General features: G+C 37.3%; 1 protein-coding gene across 4 annotated transcripts in view; it reads right to left on the bottom strand.

Annotated features, from left to right (window-relative positions):
* Positions 1-20,442, bottom strand: part of TENM1 (teneurin transmembrane protein 1) — a 784,948-nt gene that overhangs the window by 254,850 nt on the left and 509,656 nt on the right. The window lies entirely within an intron of this gene.

Consider the following 20,442-nt stretch of genomic DNA (forward strand, 5'->3'; position numbering starts at 1 on the left):
GGACATGTCCAATCAGAGCCACAGCTATCTGATTCAGAGGCTAAAGGTGTCCCAAGTGACCAGCTTACAAGAAATAGTCTCAGATAACCAGGAGCTAGTTGGCACAAAGTAGGATGCTGGCTCTTTCCTTCACCCTCAAAGCTCAGAGTCGCCTGCCTTCTTCAAAACAGATCGTCTTATTCCACAAGACAAAATCAACTCAGAAACTGATGCTTCCTCACCGATCTCCTGCCCCTGGAGGCCCTTCCCTTCCTCTGATTGTAGGGGTTGGAAGTTGATATCTGGGAACTTCTTGGGTTTCCTCCATCATTTAACCAGAGTGCCTGGGGGATTTAACTTTATCATTTACCCCCTGGATGCTTTCCTGGACTTCATGACCTCCAGAAACTCATTATCCAAGATGAAATCAATTCAAACTCTCACATTCTCATGTCATTTGCCATTCCAACTATAAGAATTCATCATGTCCCCACCTGAGTAACCTCTCCACTCCTTTCATTTTTTTGGCTTTTTTTTTACAGGTTTCCCCCCAATTAGACTGTAAACTCCTTTGCATCCTCAATGCTTAACATAGTTCCTGGCACATAACTGGAGCTTAATAATTGCTTACTGACTGACTGACTTTTCTGCTAAGGCTTCATAAGCACTTTATTAATGTCTTATTTCCACTCAATATCCTTAAAAACCTATACCTTTAAATACAGACAACTAGTGGCTCAATGAAGCTTAATTGCTCATGTAACTCTGGGTGTCCAGGAGGGAGATGAAAACAAATCACAGTGAGCAAATTGGAACCAGCACAAGGAAGGCATTTGAGATTACTTGCACATTTGCCCCTCTCTTTCCAAGCTTTCCCTACATCAGATAGAACCTGGCCCTAACCTAGGACTGCCAAAAGGAGTTTAAAATGATTTTTTTCCCTTTGGAGGTATAGAATTTAAATTGGCTGAAGGTATGGAATTTGTCAAAGTTTTTCAAGTTCCAACCAGGTCTTCTTCAAGGGGTATGTGAATAGATAAGCCATCTTCCTGACTGCTCTTAGCCCCTAGGCAGGGCTAATTTGTGTGGCTGACACTGAGATGGAGTATATATCCTAAAGACTTAGGATGAAAACAGAAACCTTAGCCAGAGAGCTTATATAAAAGTCAGTCATGTACCTCTAGTTGGATCTGAAGGGGTTTCGAAAATCCACCTTCTAATTTATCCTTAAAAACTTTTAAGCATTTAATTGGTTTCTACCCTTTTCTTTGGAATTGAGCCAGTGCTGCCTGATGAATTTCCTTGGCAATTATTGGAAACAATGGCTACTCAAAGGAGAGTGGTTCTGAGTAAGGTACTGTATAGCATATTAATAAAGCAGTATCAGTGGCAGCCTAACGATTTTTCTGCCAAATAGTTCCAAGTGAGGCCAGATTTTCATCCTTGCTTTAATTAAAGGTGGGTTTCCAAGTTTTAGGGAGAAATTTGGTCTACTCAGCCCCTAAATTATTTGAATATGATGGCTATTAAAGATAATATTAGAAACATGTTTCAGGAACTTATTTCAACTGCCTTTTTTTTTTTAAGTCAGACAAGCCATGAAGGAATAGAAGCCATTGTAGTTCTCATTTTCAAGATCAAGGGGACTATTCCAAATACTCTGTTAAGTTAAACCACCTTCCTGGGGGAGACATAAGGATGACAGAGAAAATATATGTGGGGGGAATTGATTCAAAGGGACTTGAAGTAGGGATTTACTCTCTTTTCTTACTCATGCAAAAGGGAATGTTTCCATCCAATAAAGAGAGAAAAAAGAGACCTGGGACTTTCTTGCAGAACCAAGATGCTGTAATGACTTATTATTATGTGATTTCATGATACCTTACAATACATAAACTGGGAGGTACAGACAGAATAAGAAACAGTATATATGTCTATGACCACATATGAATCCATATGGATGTCAATCGTACTCTCACTTGAATCCTATCTCATTGCCATTGGTTTCTATACTTTTCCATGTGTGTATATGTTTATACGCACATATAATTTACATATCACATATTCAAATAGAATGTTATATATTATATATGCATTATATATTATATATGCTTATAGAATATTTATATTATGTTTTGTCCTCTAGAAAATCATGTAGGATATTTGGTTCTTCAACCCCCTCCCCCATTCTTTCAGATTTCCCACACATAAAAGGAGTGAGAAAAGAGGAGGAACAGGGAGAAATAGGATGTATATACTTGTGGGTAGAGTGAGGGCATTGAACTACCGGAAAATGTGAATAATAGCAGTAAAGAGAAATTCGTCTAGAGTTTTCTAACTATTAATAATCTGAATATCTCTGCTCTTAAATGATAAATGACAAAATTTATAATACCGGGGTAAGTTCAAATATGGATCATAAAACACTTATGTACCTGAGCTACAGGGATTTAATTACAAAATGAATTATTATTTCCCTTCAATTACAATTATTTATTTATTCAAGCCTACTAGCATGTCACTTAATGGCAGTTGCTGCTGATACAAAAATATATGGCATAACTTCAACAACAATACTATATGATGATCAATTCTGATGGACATGGCTCTCTTCAACAATGAGATGATCCAAACCAGTTGCAGTTGTTCAGTAATGAATAGAATCAGCTACACCCAGAGAGAGAACTATGGAAAATGAGTGTGGATCACAACATAGCATTCTCACTCTCTCTGTTGTTATTTGCTTGAATTTTTTGCTTTCCTTCTCAGGTTTTTTTTTTACCTTCTTTCTAAATCTGATCTCTCTTATGCAGTAAGATAACTGTATAGATATGTAAACATTTATTATATTTAACATATACTTTAACATACTTAACATGTATTGGACTATCTACCACCTAGGGGAAGGGGAGGGAGAAAGGAGAGGAAAAGTTGGAACAGAAGGTTTTGCAAGAGTCAATGTTGAAAAATTACCCATGCATATGTTTTGTAAACAAAAAGCTATAATAAAAAATAATATATGGTATATATGTGGCTAGGCCCTTTAACCTAATTCAAAAAATTCATGGTTTTATAGCACTTTAGTGCTTTTGTGACAACTCTGTTTGGCGGAGGAAAACAACTCCGTATATGGAAAACATTCTTGCTTATATTCAGGAAAACCTGGTTTCAATTCCTGCCTTTGATATATACTACAAAAGACACTTAATACCCCAGTGTTCCAGGAACTTCTTTTACACTATAAGGAGAAGAGCAATTGCTAATATTTTGATGGAGAGTAAGTTTCTTCACTCTGAGATCCATAACCAATGCAATCAGTTCCCCGTTTCCCTTCCCTCAAACCAAAATAAACCAAATTACCAATCTCAAAAATGAAAAGAGTAAATTCACCACCAATAAAGATGAAATTAAAACAGTTATTAGGTGCTTTTGCACTTAATTATATGCCAGTAAAACTGATAATCTAAGTGAAATGGATGAATATTTAAAAACACATAAACTGCCTAGATTATTAGAAGAGGAAATAGAATACTTAAATAAACCTATCTTCGACAGAGAAATTGAAAAGCATAAATGAATTCGTTAGGAAAAAATCCCCAGGACCAGATGGTTTTATAAGTAAATTCTACCAAACATTTAAGGAACAATTGATACCAATAATATATAAAATATTTGAAAAAATTAGGTAAAGAATGAATCTTACCCAATTCTTTCTGTGATACAAAAATATTTTGACACATAAACCAGAGAGAACAAAATCCAGAGAAAAAACTATAGAGCAATTTCCTTAATTAATATTGATGCAAAATTTTAAAATAAAATACTAGTAAGGATACTACAACAGTATACCACAATGATCACGCATGATGACAGGATGGAATTATGTCAGCTGCTTAGCTGTCCTTTGTTCTTGAAGAGGACCCAAAGGACATCACTATGTTGAAGTCAAGTTATAAAGTGTCTGACTGGCTCATCAGACCAATATGAACTCAGAATGCCCTACCACAGATGGGGCACAAGTAGTCCATATGGGGTAGATTCTCCAAATTCACACACCTAGCATTTCTTTGGAGCTAATTCAATTCTGCTTCACTTTTCAAGCATCTTCTTTGATGAGGGCACACCATGCATGGCCAGTGTCTCCCATGTCATGCAATAAATTTCAAGGTTAAAAGAGACTTTGAGAGTGTGACTTCTTCTGACAATGTGAGCACTTGCCTCAGGTGTGTTCTCTCTTTTAGGCAAATGCAAGTTTGGCATTTGAACGACATGGCTAGCTCATCAGTGTTGCAGTCTCTGCAGCAGAGTTGGAATGCTTGGCAGAAAGGACTTCGGCGTCTGGTATCTCATCCCATCAGGCGATCTTCTGAACCTTCCTAAGACAATTCACATGGAAGCGATTCACTTTTCCAGTGTGGCGCTGGTATACTTTCCAAGTTTCACAGGCATACAACAATGATTGAGGTCAGCCTCAGGTTCTGGAGACCTTCAGTTTGTTTTCTACTGTGTATGTTTTACTTAATTTTTTTCCTTTTCCTTTCTCTCCTCCTTCAACAAGGCTACAATTAAACATAAATCTATATCGATATACACACATAAGTATATATGCAAATACATATATACAGGTATCTACATATACATATACATGATTTGTAATCACAAATATATATATATGCATTTATGTAAGACCATACTATGCTTATTCGTCCTCTGTTTCTCTGAAGGTAGATAACATCTTCCTTCATGATTTCAAGTTTTTCCATATTTTTCTAAATCCACAAACTCATCATTTCCTACATCACAGCAATATTGCAATCATATACTATCTAGTCTCCTGCTTTTCTCTTTTGATTTTAACTTTAACTCTGTTTGAGATGAGGATTACTCCTGTTCCTTTTTTACCTAATAAACTTTACTCCGGATCTTTATTTTACATTTGTATACATCTCTATTTTGTATCCCTCCTAACTCCTCTGCTTTACTTCTACCTGTTACCTTGACCTCCTATAACTTAATTTGCCCTTCCCTTCAGGGATCCCTCCTTTATCCATTCTCCCACCCTACTCCTTACCTTATTTTTCCTTTCTGAATTTAGAAGACTTTATCCAGTGGTTCTCAAACTTTTGTTTTCAGTATCTTTATCCTATTAAAAAGTACTGAGGATCTCTCCAAAGCGTTTTTGTTTATCTGGGTTATATTTATAGACATTTACCATATTGGAAATAAAAACTATTTTTGAATTTGTAGACCCTCTAAAAGGGTTTCAGAGATCCCCAGGATTCTCTAGACCATACTTTGAGAATCACTGCTTCATACCCTTCTCAATATATATGCGTTTCCCCCTCTTTAACCCATTCCTGATTAGAATAGGGCTCCCAAACTACCAGTCCTCCTTCCCTAATTTCTCCATCTCAGTTCTTCCTCTTACACCTCATTTCTATAAGATAATTATTGTCTTTACCTTTTCCTATACAGGTTTATTTTTTAGGATCACGTCATACTCAACTCTATCCCCATCTAACTACAAATGACCATCTTAGATGTACCATTTATATTAAAAGAGTGAAGTTTATCCTTAGTGACTCCCTTCTAATTAATCATTGATATTTATCTCATATTTACCTTGGATTTTATATGCTTTTTGCAACAAAATCCTGAAAGTCTGGCAATTTATTAAATATTCATTTTTGTTGTTGTATTTTGGGATTATGCTTAACTTTTTTGGTATGCTATATTTTGTTGCCACCCCAGTTCTTCTACTCTTTGATATATAGTGTTCCAAAACCAGTAGTCTTTTAATGCAGTTGCTGCTAGGTTTTGTGTGATTCCAATTGTGGTTCTGCCATATTTAAATTTTTTTTCTTGTTGCTCATAATATTTTCTCCTTGATCAGAGAGTTTTGACTATAATATTCCTATAGGATTTCCTCACGGGATCTCTTTCGGATGGTGATTGGCGAATTGTTTCTATTCCTACTTTGCCCTCTTGCTCTTATGCTTCATGGAGATTTTCTTTAATTATTTCTTGTATTATTCAGGTAGTCTGATTATGCTTGTTTTCTCTTCTTGATCTGTTTTCCAGATCACTTTTTCTTATGAAATGTTTCACCTTCTCTTCTATTTTTTCATTCTTTATATTTTCTTTTATTATTTCTTGGTCTCTTATAACTTCACTGGTTTCCCTTTGCCCAATTCTAATTTTCAAGATGTTATCTTCTTTCTTAAAATTTTTGGGTCTCCTTTTCCATTTAGTTGGCTTTTTTCATAATCTTGTTTTTCTTAGATTGTTTTATTTTATTTTTCCTCAATCTCTCTAATTTGATTTTTAAAATCTTTAATGACTTCTTCTATGAATTTTTTTGGAGAGGTATATATAGCCTTTTTAGGTTGAATAATTTACCATCAGTACAGTAGCTAACTTTTATGCTGTATTTGTTCTCAATGATGGTATCTGACAATATAGCTGAAAACATCATGCTAAAAAGCATGGGAGCAAGCATACTAATAGATATCACAAAAATCCAGTAGACCTAAAAGATAAACAGCTCTTGTTCCAAGAGAACTCAGCAGGTATCAAATTCAAATAGCATCCCTGAGTGAAACAGGGTGGCAAATAAAGGTCAGCTTATGGAACTTGGAGATGGATACACATTTTTTTCTGGAATGACCACAGTTAAGGAAATCACTGTGAAACTGATATTGGTTTTGCAATCAAAACAAATCTATTCAGCAAGCTTGCATGTCTACCAAAAAGAGTGATGGGCTTGTGAAAATGTGATTGCCTCTTGAAGGAAAATGCCATGCCAACATCATCAGTGCCTACATTCTCAAGATGATGAATCCTAATGAGGTCAAAAATGATGATCAAAGCAGAATTGCAATAGGTCAAAAAATATAAGATGCGCAAATTTAGAGATATCTCCTTCCCAAATGTTCATATCGACTATTTTTTCCTGACTTGCGGCAGACCCTTCAATGCTCACATTGCTATGATCATGCACAGCCAGACACACCTGATAACCTTTTGGTCCTCTTTGAGCAAATAAGATCTAGAGAAGACCATGGGAGGTAAAGTGAATAATCTTTATTACATGAAATTAAACCCAATGCAATCCAGGTTAGAAGGAAAACAGGAAACTGTGAAAGTTTTTTTCAGCAAGTTTCTCTGATAAATGGTTCATTTCTCAAATATATAGGGAATTGAACCAAATCTGTAAGCCTAAGCGCCATTCCCCAGCTGATAAATGGTCAAAAGATATGAATAGACAGTTTTCAGAAGAAGAAATCAAATCTGTAAATAGTCATAAAAATATTCTAAATCCCTAACAACTAACTGAATACAAATTAAAATCACTCTAAGGTGTACCCTTACAGCTATCAGATCAACTATGATAAGAAAAAGGGAAACTGACAAATGCTGGAGGGAATGTGGGAAAATTGGTATGCTAATGCATTGTTGATAGAGTTGTGAATTGGTCCAATCACTCCAGAGAACAATTTGGAACTATACCCCAAAGGACTATATGACTGGACATACCTTTTGACTCAGTAATACCACTATGAGGTGGTTATCCCAAGGAGATCAAAATAAAGGAAAAATGACCCAATATAAAAATATTTACAAGAGCTTTATGTGTTGGTAAAAGAGCTAGAAATTGAGAGGATGCCACTGGGGCATAAGTGAATAAGTTGTGGTATATGATTGTGATGGAACACTAATGGGTTATAAAAAGTGATGAAGAAAATGCTTTAAGAAAAGCCTGGGAAAACATATATTAGGTGACACCCAGTGAAGTGACCAAAACCAAGAGAATAGCACATACAGTAAGAGAAATATTGTAATGAAAATCAAAAACTTTAGCTAAATTGATAAATACAATGATTCATGATGATGCCAAATAACTCATGATGAAAAGTGCCGTTCACCTCCAGAGAGAGAACTGATGAACACTAAGTATACACTGAAACATTTTCCCCACTTTATTTAATGTTTTTCCAACAATGCTAATGTTTTACATGAATTTACATGAAATAATAGGTATATTGCTTGTCTTCTAAATTGGGCAGTATTTGAAGGGGAAAATTTGGAATTAAAACCAAAAAATTTTTAAAAGCAGAGGTTATACAAGTGCTTGGTCAGTGTATTATAATGATTATCCATTTCAGGTATAGATTGGACTAGGTAGCCCTTAAACTTTCTTCCAATCCTCAAATATTGCAATTCCGGTTCTCCAAATCCAGTACTCTTTCATTTGCATCTCACTGCAGAAACATTTTCATGAAGGAGGTAGATCTGAATGGAGGAGTAAGAATACCATTGGGATGGAGAGAGGGAAACCATAGGTTGAAAGGCTTTGGAGCCATTGTGAAAATCAAACAAAACATAGGCTTTTTGTTACTCACATATTCTCAAGACACACCCAGATCTGGAACAAAGGACTGAGGAGGAGGGTAATACCCTACACCTAGTAGTTTTCCTTTCTTTTCCTTTGCAAGGGAAACAAAAAAGGAATTTTATGTGTTTACTAGTTCACATACCTCTCCACAAGTGCACATGTGTGTTCTTTGTATTGATATTCTTGTGGTAGGTATACCCTTCCCACTAGTGGCATATGCATCTGAGAGAAGAGATATTCCAGGTCTATGGAGGAAGTATTTTATTTATATTTTTCCTCTTATTTGACTAAATGCCTTTTCAGGAATTGATCAAAGCCTCTGACTAAAGAAAAAGTAAACATATGTATATATGTGTGTATATGGGTGTGTGTGTATGTAGAGGGCTTATGAGATGTGGTTTGAGTAGATGTAAGCAAACAATAATTTAGCTAAGGGATAAGCTGCCTTGTTAGCCTTACATGCAAGGACTGAGGTGCCTCAGGTACCTTACCTTAGAGATAACATATAGAAAAGACTTTGTAAAGTTTCCATCACTGGAGATATATCAGCTACTGAGGCTCTATTAAGGGTTTTTCTGTACCAATATGTTTCAAGGCACAAGACGTGCCATAGCATATCCAATCTGTCTAACAAGCCCTCTAATAATGGGGCTCTCACTACCAATCTTTTAACTGGCTCATTTGTAACTGTGAATTATATTTTTCTTATGCTCTTCTTATTTTTCTTAAAAACTGAATTCTATATACATCTGAGAACAGAGAAACATTTAGCAGGCAATGTTCTAGTTCATTATTTTACCAAACACATGTATGATTCTGATGATAGATCAGAAATCTCAGCTTATAGGATCTTCCCTTCCATATGTATGTGTGTGTGTGCACACACGCACCACACACACACATAATGTGCACACACACACACACACACACAGACTTTACACCATTTTTTGACTTTAATATGAAACAACTACGTAGAGGACCACAGATATTGGGGAACTCTGAGAAAAGTATACTTGAAGCAAAGATACTTACAGCAGGATGTTAACTCAGCATGATTGATGAGATGATGGTTCTCTGGTTCACTTATGCTTAGTACCTAGTATGGTGATGTAATGGTTCTCCAGTTGGCACATGCTCAGTGTGCTGTAGTGATGTAATCATACTAAGGTATATAAGGACTTGAGAGAGACTCGTGTGAGAGTGTGCTGGAACTCAATCTCAGACTCGAGACTCGAAAGCTAGCCCAGACATTACACAACTACATCTGCTGCTGTGAATACAATCTTAGACAAGGAAGCCTGGCATGGGTGAGTTGGCCCTTGCCCAGTTTTCCTACAAGGAGTTTTGATCTTCTTGTAGCTTACAGTAACAAACTGCATTTGTGTTTCACTCCAGAGTTTGGCAGGGCCATGTGTTTGACACTTTGGAACTGGAGAGTTTCAGTACTGTTCAGTGCTGGTCATTTCTACAAGGAGCCATCGTGAGAAAAGAAAAGCTGCTTGAATTGAATAAATGACTACTAACATTACAAAATCCAGGTTATCTTTCCATCTTAAAATAAATCCAATTTTCATTGTATTTAACATCAAATTGCTTTATGAGTAAGCTATAGCCTTTTGATAAATTACTTTCAGATCTCTGTATTATCTTGGTAATAACCAGATTACATGCAGGTCTGAAATCCATTCGTTCTCAGACAAGTATTTTTCAAGAACTAAATAAAGGAAGTGAAGCATGTTTATTTATGATCTTCCATTTTTTTTGTTAGCACTTGGATTCAAGTTTGTTGCAAAACTAAAAATGCTCATGAATTTATACTAGAATGGGAGCGGATATGAAACATATGTAATGTGGTAGATTTTAAAACAATTTAAGCAGTAATCCCACCTCTAGATGAGATCCCTTTCAAACACTATCTGGGTGTATAGGTGTGTGTGTGTGTGTGTGTGTGTGTGTGTGTGTGTGTGTGTATGTGTGTGTGCGAGCAGAATTTCATTCAACATCTCCTAGGGCTTTACTAATTTAAGAAACAAAAAGAGCTTTTCTGCTTGGCCAGTTTTACATAACAAATTCTGCAAGTCTGCTGCGGAGATACTAAAATTAAATGCCAATTAGAGAAGAGATTGAGAAGGTGCGATAGTATCCAGGCAGACATCTTTCTTACTGCATCATCTGAGTGGCTCCCCGATTGTCTAGGCCCCATTTTCCACGTGTCACACCATGCTTCTTCCCCCTTTGTCTGGATTTTAGCTTTAGCCAATATACAGGTTTGAAAGTTCTGTTGTTGAAATAAATGACTTTCGTATCTCATTTCCTGATTCCATTATCTTAAAACTTTTATTTACCGTGGATCCTGAATGTCCCATTCCAGGACCGCAGCAATATTTATAAATAATAAATCCATCTGTGCAATTTGTCAGAATTTAGCATATGATTCCTGCTTACAGGTGCCTCACAGGCTCATCTGAGCGTGTCTCAGAAAGACCCAATTATTTAATGTTTTCATCTCAAGCAATTGTAACAGTTAGTATTCTCCATGACTCAAATTTTGTTTTATTTCCCTTTCGATTATTCAGCAACGATTTCCAACAAATTTAATGGCTGCAGAGCATTATACATACTAGCAGGCAATGAGAGAACTCTACATTTTAGAAAAGACATGGTCCCTGCCCTTGTAGGTATCCTGAAATTGGAGGATGAGACACATCTACAAGTAATTCTAATGCAAATAAATAGAAGGCAAGCACACTAGAGAGAAGTACAGTCCTTTGTGAAATCTGAGTGAGGTAAGATGGAGGGATTTCCTCATAGAAATACTATCTGATTGGATCTCAAAAGCCAGGCAGGAATCCCTTAGGTGACTAGGCGAGGGAGGCCAAAGAGATTCCAGATAGAAGGAAGAATGTGAGTAAAAGAATATAAGTGGGCAAGATCCTGAGTGTGCCGGTCTGTACTATTTTCTCCTTGCTATAAAGCAATACAGGGGAAGGCTAGAATACCTTCCCCTTCCTGAAATGTTCTCCCTCAGACAGATTCACAAAGAGCCAAAATGGCACGAGGGAGAGAGAACTTCCTGGATAGTACTAGGAAAGGTGAGCTCCTGAGGGTTAAAGATATCTGCAGGAGACTCAGCATCAAGGGACATCATCTAAATGAGCTATCAGAGGCTTAAAGAGGGAATCTGGAGAAGGGATATCATTGGCTGAAATTTGAGAACTGTAGGTGGAAAGAAATGCAGAATACAAGACGACATCTGCAATTAACTTTTAGCAGTTAATAAAGAATAGTAAGAACAGTGAAATGCTGGGGACACAATGGAGAGGTCCCAGAGAAGAAACAATGACTAATAACATCATCTAAGTGCCGTGGAGAAAAGCAAGATGAGCAATCTGTGGGTTGAATAACATGACACAGATGACTAGATGATATGTATGAACAACTTGGGAGACTCCTGTACCGGGGAATACTATAAGTTACTGAAGCCTCTCTGATAAGGGTTGGTCATTGATTGGTGTTCTTGAATCTTCAACCTGAAAATGAATCTGTATCTTTTTTGAGTCCTTTGAACTATAAACTTGGCGGAACTGGTTACAACACATTGAGTTGGAACACCAAGCTAGAGGAGCAAAATGTTCCACAGGTGTTCCTGGGACCTTTAAGGCATGTAACAGCTTATGACAACACGCTTATATACAAGGTTAGAAAGCTACTGTGGAGCAAAAGAGGGCCATGAATGACAGGTTAGGGAGTCTGAGCTTTCTTTGGGAGGGAGAGAACCGACAGTTACTGAGCAGAGGAATGACACTAGCAGATTTGCAGATAAGAAAGCTTAGCCTGGTAGCAATGGGGAAAATAGAAGGGAGGTAGAGTAAAATCAGAGACAGGAGAGTTTCAGTTAAAAGCTTGTTCTGGAATGACAGCAGTGGGAACCAAAAACTAGGAGCAGATGGAAGAGATGGTGTAAAGGGAAAATCAACAGGAATGTATGAAAAGAAAATTATTAAGAAAAAGCAAATAACATCATGTTTTAATCAGTGGAGACAACATGGATATGGGAGTGGAGGATAGCAAAGAGCACTTTGGTCAATGACATTTTAATGGATGGACAATAGGACCATAAGGAAGTATCAGGACATATTTCTGTAGACTTAAGAACTAATGAAAAAAGAAGAATCAAAGACAACATTTTCAACATGGGATGGTGCAAATGGGAGTAATGCAAATGATTGAAAGAGTTACGTCAAATGGTTATGGTTAGTGGCATGGTTAGGGAAAAATAACCGTCTCAACCTGAGGCATGTCGACTTTGAGATACTGGTATAATGTCCAACAGTTGGAGATATGGAGTTAGAGCTCAGAAACAAAGTCAGAGATAGAAATAGAGATGTGTGTTAAGGTGATATGAAGGAACCAAACATTGAATGGATTTTCCAAGCTAAAGCATACAGAGAAACAAAGAGGGATAAAGTTAAAACTCTGAAGGAATACCCATCTTTAAGGAGATGGGGAAGAAAACAAGGAACTAGTAAGGGGGCCAAGCAAGTGTGCCTCAAGAAGCTGGAGATCAAGATTATTTATAGTCAAAGGAGGAGACAATTTTCAGAAGGAGAGAATGGGTGGCAGGAGAAAATACAGAGGTCTCAAAGAAGATTTTAAAAAGGCCATTAGATGTAGTGAGGAGATCACTGATGACTTCAAGGGCAGTTTCAATGGTATTAAGGGCAGAAGACACATTGGAGAGGCTAGAGTAAGTGGGAAACAAGTAGAGGTACTGAACAGAGACAACTCTCTTCCCTAAGAACGTTGGGTGAGAAAAGAAGAGAAATGGAATTAATAAGCTGACTAGTATACAAGGGCAAAAACAGATGACTTTGGTGAGAGATAGGAAACAACAGTATAAAGAGGAAAGAATACTGAATTTGGATTAAGTGGACATGGATTCAAATCCCAATGCTTGGACTTCCCTGTGACTTTGGGAAAATAAGCCCTTTGGGGAAGGAATTAAATGAAAGAATTTCTTGCCAGCTCCAAATCTTATCTGTTACGCTTTAAAGGTATGCACCATAAATTTTAAATCCATAAAATTAGTGAGATTTATAAAGTTTTCAAGGGATACTCAGCAGCCCTACGGATAGGAATAGTGGAATATGTTAGTGGGAGTTACCCAGAGCTAAGATTGAAGAGACCAAGAATTTTGACATGTATGGAAAGTGCTCTGCATACTTGAAAGGGCTATAAAAACACAAGGTATTATTATTAATCATTCAAGTGGTTAAATGAATTATCAGAGCAGCTAGATATAGAGACAGGTGAAGTCAAACTAGGGGAGGAAGAAATGGACAATAGGGATCAGTTAAGAACTGAGAAGAGGGGTGTATTGGAGCCAGCTTGCAAGGGTTTGCTACAAGTGACTGTTAAATTTTCAATGTGAGCATTTATACCTCAGAAATTGGCAAATGCTACAAAACAGGGCTTGATTTATCATTCTGTTGCTTGTCTTGACTTTAGGATGTGGTGGAGAAAATGCTACTAAAACAGATTCAACTTAAACATCCATTGTGTGTTGTCAGAGAGCTGGTTATTAAACATTTACCAGAATTGGTTGGAAAGCTTTTGAGTGAGGCTAAAAGTGGGCTTGATATAAGAGAATAGGAAAGTACAAGGATGGAAGTTATAGAATTCACAAGCTCGGGACCTTGGAAGTAGGATAATTCTATGAGATAGTGAGGCTGAAGGTACATGTATGGCTGAAGAAGGAAGGTGATACCCGGGTGGAGACACTTGAGAAACTGTGTAGTCAGGATGTTACAAAGGGTTATTTACACAAATAATATAGTTACTGAGAATGGTGACAGGGGTGTGGACCATGAGAGGAGAAAGAAAAATAGAGTTTAAAAAGATTGTAGAGATTTCAATAGAGGAATATCTCTTGAAGGAGGGAGGTAAAAGCACGGCAGAAGCAGCGATGAGGAGTAAAGAATGTCAACCCCTCCATTCTGGCACTCTGATTTTGGGGGAATATAAAGTGAAACTTTCAATGAAGACAGTTATAAAGGAAATGCAAGTTTTGACTAATCAATGAAGATGTCGTTGTTAGAGTACAGAGTGAGGTTTTCAGTTGGCACAGTGGAATGGGTAGGAAATGGGCAGGCTGGGGTGTATACAATGTAATACTGAGCAAGTCACCTAAAATCTCTGAATCTCAATTTTCTCATGTGAAAAATGGGGATATGGATGTACCTTAAAATGATTACTGAAGAGACTGATAAATGACAGTCATTTTCTTGTTGATGCTACTCCTGGGTTAGTGTTTATTAATTTCTCACAAACTCTTTTGAAAGAAGACCATAAAAATTTAAGAGATCACTAAGTAGAGTTAGTCACTGACAGCAGATCAGATCCAGCTCCCATTCCATAGTCTACTTGAAGCCTAATACTGGAACAAAAATGAAAGGGGCAATCTCTTAGTTATCTTGTACATACAGCCCTAGATGAGTGGCAGCTTAATGAGTGAGCTCAAGGATTCAGTTACTCTACAGGGGTCCAGGTTTATTCCTCTGTACAATGAAGTGAATGCATTCTAATATTCTTTCCAGCTTTGAGCCTCATGTCTGATACTTGAAAATCAAATCTTTCAGGTTAACATCAAGGAAATGTAGCCATGATACAGCACAAAAAGTTGCTTATCCTACTTCAGAAAATCCTTAGGGAATCAAATCAAAGGAGACTGCTCTTTGACATTTCTCCATAAACCCAATTTCACATAATAGTTGGTAATTTTTCCCCCTCTGCTTTGGTGAAAAGCAAAACAAAAATACTTTGGCTGATGTCTGCGGGTGAGGGAGGGAACATCCTTTTTCTGGTTGCTTTCTTCTTCTGCCTTTCCTTGATGCCCCTTTTAAACCTAATTCCATTTTTATTTGTTGAGTCCTCTTTTTGAGAATATCTTCGGGAGACCTTTAACTTTTTGCTCTGACCTTGCTTCTAAATTACACATTATTAACTTGGATGGCTTCATGTTTGTAGATTGAATCAAAACGTAGACATTTGTTTTCAAGATGGTTTTATCTCCACTGATATTTGCTATTTTAGTCCTAGCAGCATTACAGCAACCTTTGGATGTTGTGGGATTCAGGTCTCCTTGGTTCACGGTTTCTGGAAATGAGAGCATGTACAAGATCCTCAAAACTATCATCTTTTCTTAATGGGACACGATCTTCACAAAAAGTGCCACAGAAGGGTTAGTGTCTCTTTTTATGATATCTGATTGAAAATTCCCACAGAGCTATATGGCAAGAGATAGACCCTGAGGAAATTCTCAGCTGATTTACCCCAGGATGAAAAATATATCCCTGTGTCACAAATCCTACTGTATCTAATTTATCTGTGCCACTGAGTGATGTGGGAATATAAGCATACACTGTCAGAGTTAAAAGAACCCTCTGAAGTAATTTAATTCAATCCTCTCATTTTATAAAAGGAGAAACTGAGACCCAAGGAGGGAAAGAAGGCTTGCCCTATGTATATATAATGAGTGAAAAAGTAAGGACCACAATCCTAGTCTCCTAATTCCTAGTCCAAGGCTCTTTTCTTTTCCTTCAAGTCTCAGCACAAGTACCTTTTGATATTCTACAGAAACCCTTTCTTGACCCTCTAAGCTGCCAATGCCTCTCCCTTCGGATGACCTAGCATTTGCTTTGAATACGCCTTGGTGGACACATGCTATTTCTCCAAACAGAAAGTAAGCTCTGTGACCACATGGATGCTTTCTATTTGTCTTCGTCTTTATGACTAGCGCAGTACAGCATGCAGTAGGCACTTAATAAATGCTTATGCACTGACTAAATTCAATTCAATAAACATGTTTGGATTGCTTCTGGCATGCACAGTTCATTAATTTTCTTCTTTGCTGGAGGTAGTGGCTAGTTAAAGAATAGTGCTAACAAAACACTCAAGCTCAAAGCTGTTGACTTTGTCAAAAGACAAATAACTCTTTTAGGGCCTTTAACTCCTTCCTTGTCCTCTACTCTTCCACCTACTGTAATGTTAGTTCAGCTAGCCTGCTCCCAAATGGGAGGGTAAGAGATTGTAGAGAGTCCCACAAATCCAAGTCCACTGTTGTCAAACCAATTTCAATCATAAGCACATAAGATGTACTAACTTTGTGGAGGGCCTATGCATGTATACATTTTATGTTTAAAAATGATCTTGGAGAGCACATAATAAAATATTCCTCAGGTTTTTAAAGGTGTCTAACCAGCTCAGAAACTCTTTCCCCTAATCTTTTTAGCAATTCTGTTTACTTGATTACTTTTATTTTTGATTTTGTTTGCCTTTTATTTTTGAAAGGGGTTCAAGTCTCCCTTCAAAGAAAGACTGAAAATGTCTGAAGCTCATGAAAATGGGTCCAAAGCACTGTTGGTAGAGTTGTGAACTGATCCACCCATTCTGGAGAGCAATTTGGAATGATGCCCAAAGGACTATAAAACTGTGTATACCCTTTGATCCAGCAATGTTTTTACTAGGTCTGTATCCCAGAGAGATCATAAAAAGGGAAAAGGACCCACATGTGTCAAAATATTTGTAGCAGCTCTTTTTCTGGTGGCAAGGGATTGGAAATTGAGGGAATATCCAACAAATGGGGAAGGGCAAAACAAGTTGTAGTATGTAAATGTAATGGAACACTGCTGTTTTATAAGAAATGATGGGCTGGTAGATTTCAGAAAAAACCTGGACTTACATGAACTGTAACAGCAACATTGTGGGTGGGATGATCAATTATGATAGACTTAACTCTTCTCAACAATGTAGGGATCCAAGACAATTCCAATAGACTTGTGATGGGAAATGCCATCCACATGCAGAAACAGAATTATGAAGACTTAATGCATATCAAAGCATACTATTTTCACTTGTCTTTCTTTTTTCTCACTCATGGTTTTTACCTTTTGTTCTGAATTTTCTTTTATAACATCACTAACATAGCAATATCTTGTAAATGGCTGTTCATGTGTAACCTACATAAGATTGCTTGCTATTGTAGGGAGGATAAAGAGAAAGGAAAGGAAAAATTTGGGATTCAAAATCTTGCAAAAATGAATGTTGAAACTATCTTTACATGTAATTGGAAAAATAAAATATTATTATGGAAAAGAAACAAAGAAAACAAGTTCAAGGGAGTAAGAAACATGGAAAAAGGAGACAACTATAGCCGACCTCAAGTTAAAATCTTCTCCAGGGCCATAAGACAATAACTTCTATTTTTACATCATATCTCATGCTTTTCTAGCTTTCATAGGACCCAGAGCAAAATGCTTCTTTCTACATGGCAACCTGTTTTCAAATGTCTTTGATTTGATCACATAGCACTGCTATATGTTCCCTAACCATATGGCACTTTGACAACAACGTCTCATTAGCTACAACCAGGTTTGATTTGACTATTTTCTGCTCATTTAAAACATTTTTGGCTCTTTCCACTCGCCATCATCTATCAGTAGGCAGAGAAATGAAATAGTCAATGAAGGAGTGAGAGAAGCACAGGGGAGAGGGACAGAGAGTTAGGCAGAAGAAAAAGAGATAAAGGAGAGATTGGATTGTAGAGGAAAAGGGGGAGAACACAGCACATTGTATACTGAGATTACACTATTACCCTGAACTACCAACCAAGAGCTGGTAGCAAGTTGTGTTTCAACACTTGGAGATGAGGGACAAAAAGCTACTCAGTCTACATATTCTTTTTACTAATGGCCAAGATTTGTGAGAAAGCATACCAGGTTAGGGGAGTAGTTGGTAATAAGTAGTTATGTTGTAATAATCTTTCACTGGCACAATATGGTTAAGAATATCATGGACTTTGAAGAATAAGAATTGTAGCTCAAAGAGTAATGTAGAGCTATATGATGGGCATAATTAAGTTACAGTATATTGATAAAATAGATATGCTTACAAAAATTGACACAAAAGAGATTTATGACAAGAAAAGAAGGTAGGACAGACCACGCAGCAGGAGTGAGAGATAACAGAGGGATAGCCTATATGTTACAACTAGTACCTTTATGACTTCAGGAGACTTAGAGGAAGGCCTAACGTGGTGGATGGACACCCTGTGAAAGATTTATGGGAAGACATGAAACAAGACATACTCAAGGCGAGTCACCCTGCCAGAGGAAAGCCCCACAAAAATGAGATCACACTTGATCAATTAAAATAGTTTTAAAAAGTTTTGATGGCAGCAGTGGAGGAGGGGAGAAGTGCTGCATTAGGCCATTGGACCTCTGGCAAGGGAAAAAGGAAGGGGTACGATAAGGGAAGATAAGGAGCACTAAAAACAAACTGTTTTCTTCCTGATGGATAATCTTGGCAATATAATGCAATGAATCTAACTATTCTCAGTGGCCGTGAACCCATGATCTTAGTCTCATTGCCATTCTGCTTTAAAAGACCATGTGTTACACGAGGAGCAAACTTAGTGATTTGGATATCTCCCCTTTTCATAGCCCTCTTCTCCCAGCTGTGTACTTGTTGCCAATCCCCACAACCCCTGTAATGTCTAGGCTAGCTTTTTTGAGGAGCTCTCTGGAGTCTGGAGTCTGAGATTGAGCTCGAGCACACACTCACTCGAGTCTCTCTCGAGTCTTTTTATTTCAAGTCCTCTTAGCCCTTATATACCTTAGTACAATTACATCACTATAGCACACTGAGCATGTGTCAATTATAGAACCATTACATCACCATACTAAGTACTAAGTATATGTAAACTAGAGAACCATTATCTCATTAATCACACTGAGTAAATACCCTGCTGTAGGTAGCCTTGTTTCAATTATACTTTTCCAGAGTTCACACCTTCCTACACACACAGAAGAAAAATTTGCTTTGACCAAAGAAGAGAAAACTTCTTCACAGTTGAGAGTTGATATAGATTGGAAAAACGATCTTTGATTTTTCTGAGTGGTTTCTGTTCTAAAACTTTTTCCTTCTGGTCAAAAGACTTCTTTAAACTAATTATCCTTTCTTTGCCACTGCAACATACAGCCCACATTTTCTGCCACTATTAACCTTGATAGTCTTTTAAATTTTCATCTTGGAGGGGCTGGTGCTTTATTGCTGCAGATACGTCCTTTGTCCTAATGTTGAAGCATACATAGGTAGCCTGGCAGCAATGGCATCAAGGGAATTGTGGGGCAGTTTAGCTGGGCTCAGGACTTGATCAGAGAGTCCCCAAACAAACAAACCAAAATAGCAGCTAAGAAAGAGGTTAAAGATACTTATAGTTTGTTTGGATTTTGTTCAGTCTCAATACAGTTTGTGTTTTGAATATGACAAAGAAAAGATTGACATGGACCATCTGACTGTTAAACATTCATGCAGCTTCTGGGCTGGTCAATTCAACTACAACCAACTCAGCAGAAGCTTCAATTGTAGTGTCTGAGCCTAGAATTCTGGTAGGAAATGAGACGGAGAAGTAATGCTCACTGCAACAGAACTAAAAGGATCCTCTGGGGTCTCAAAGTCACAGAACTGCTACACACACACCCAAACCAGCACTTGGACTTTCAAATTCCAAGGATGTCAAAACTGTGAGGCTTCTGAGAACACGAGGTTATCATCACGCTGGACCTCAAAGGAAAAACCCACTTTTGTCCAAGATATTGAACTCACTTTTCTAGGATGATAGCATGGAGAAGATCTTAGGGATCACTTAATCCAAACCTCTCACTTTATAGATAAGGAAACTGAGATCAAGAAAAAGAACTTGGTTCAAAATCATACATAATTAGAATTTGAATCCAGGCCTTCCGATTCTAAATCCACAGCTCTTGGATTCCCTTCTAATTTTCTCATGGACTGGATCTCCGTTGTTTACTGCTACTATGGACAGGGCAGAAAGCCACTTGCTATTATCTTTCTAATATGACTTTTCTTTACTAATTTCACAAAGCATTGGTGGATATAATGTTTACAAAAGATATGTGGCGTCATGTTATTTACTTGTTTCATATCAACATCTAATTAAAAGTCCAAGATCTCAGGGAATCTATATTTTTCCTCAAGTAAAAAGAAGA

This window comes from Sarcophilus harrisii, chromosome X (assembly GCF_902635505.1).
Source record: "Sarcophilus harrisii chromosome X, mSarHar1.11, whole genome shotgun sequence".
Lineage (NCBI taxonomy): Eukaryota > Metazoa > Chordata > Mammalia > Dasyuromorphia > Dasyuridae > Sarcophilus > Sarcophilus harrisii.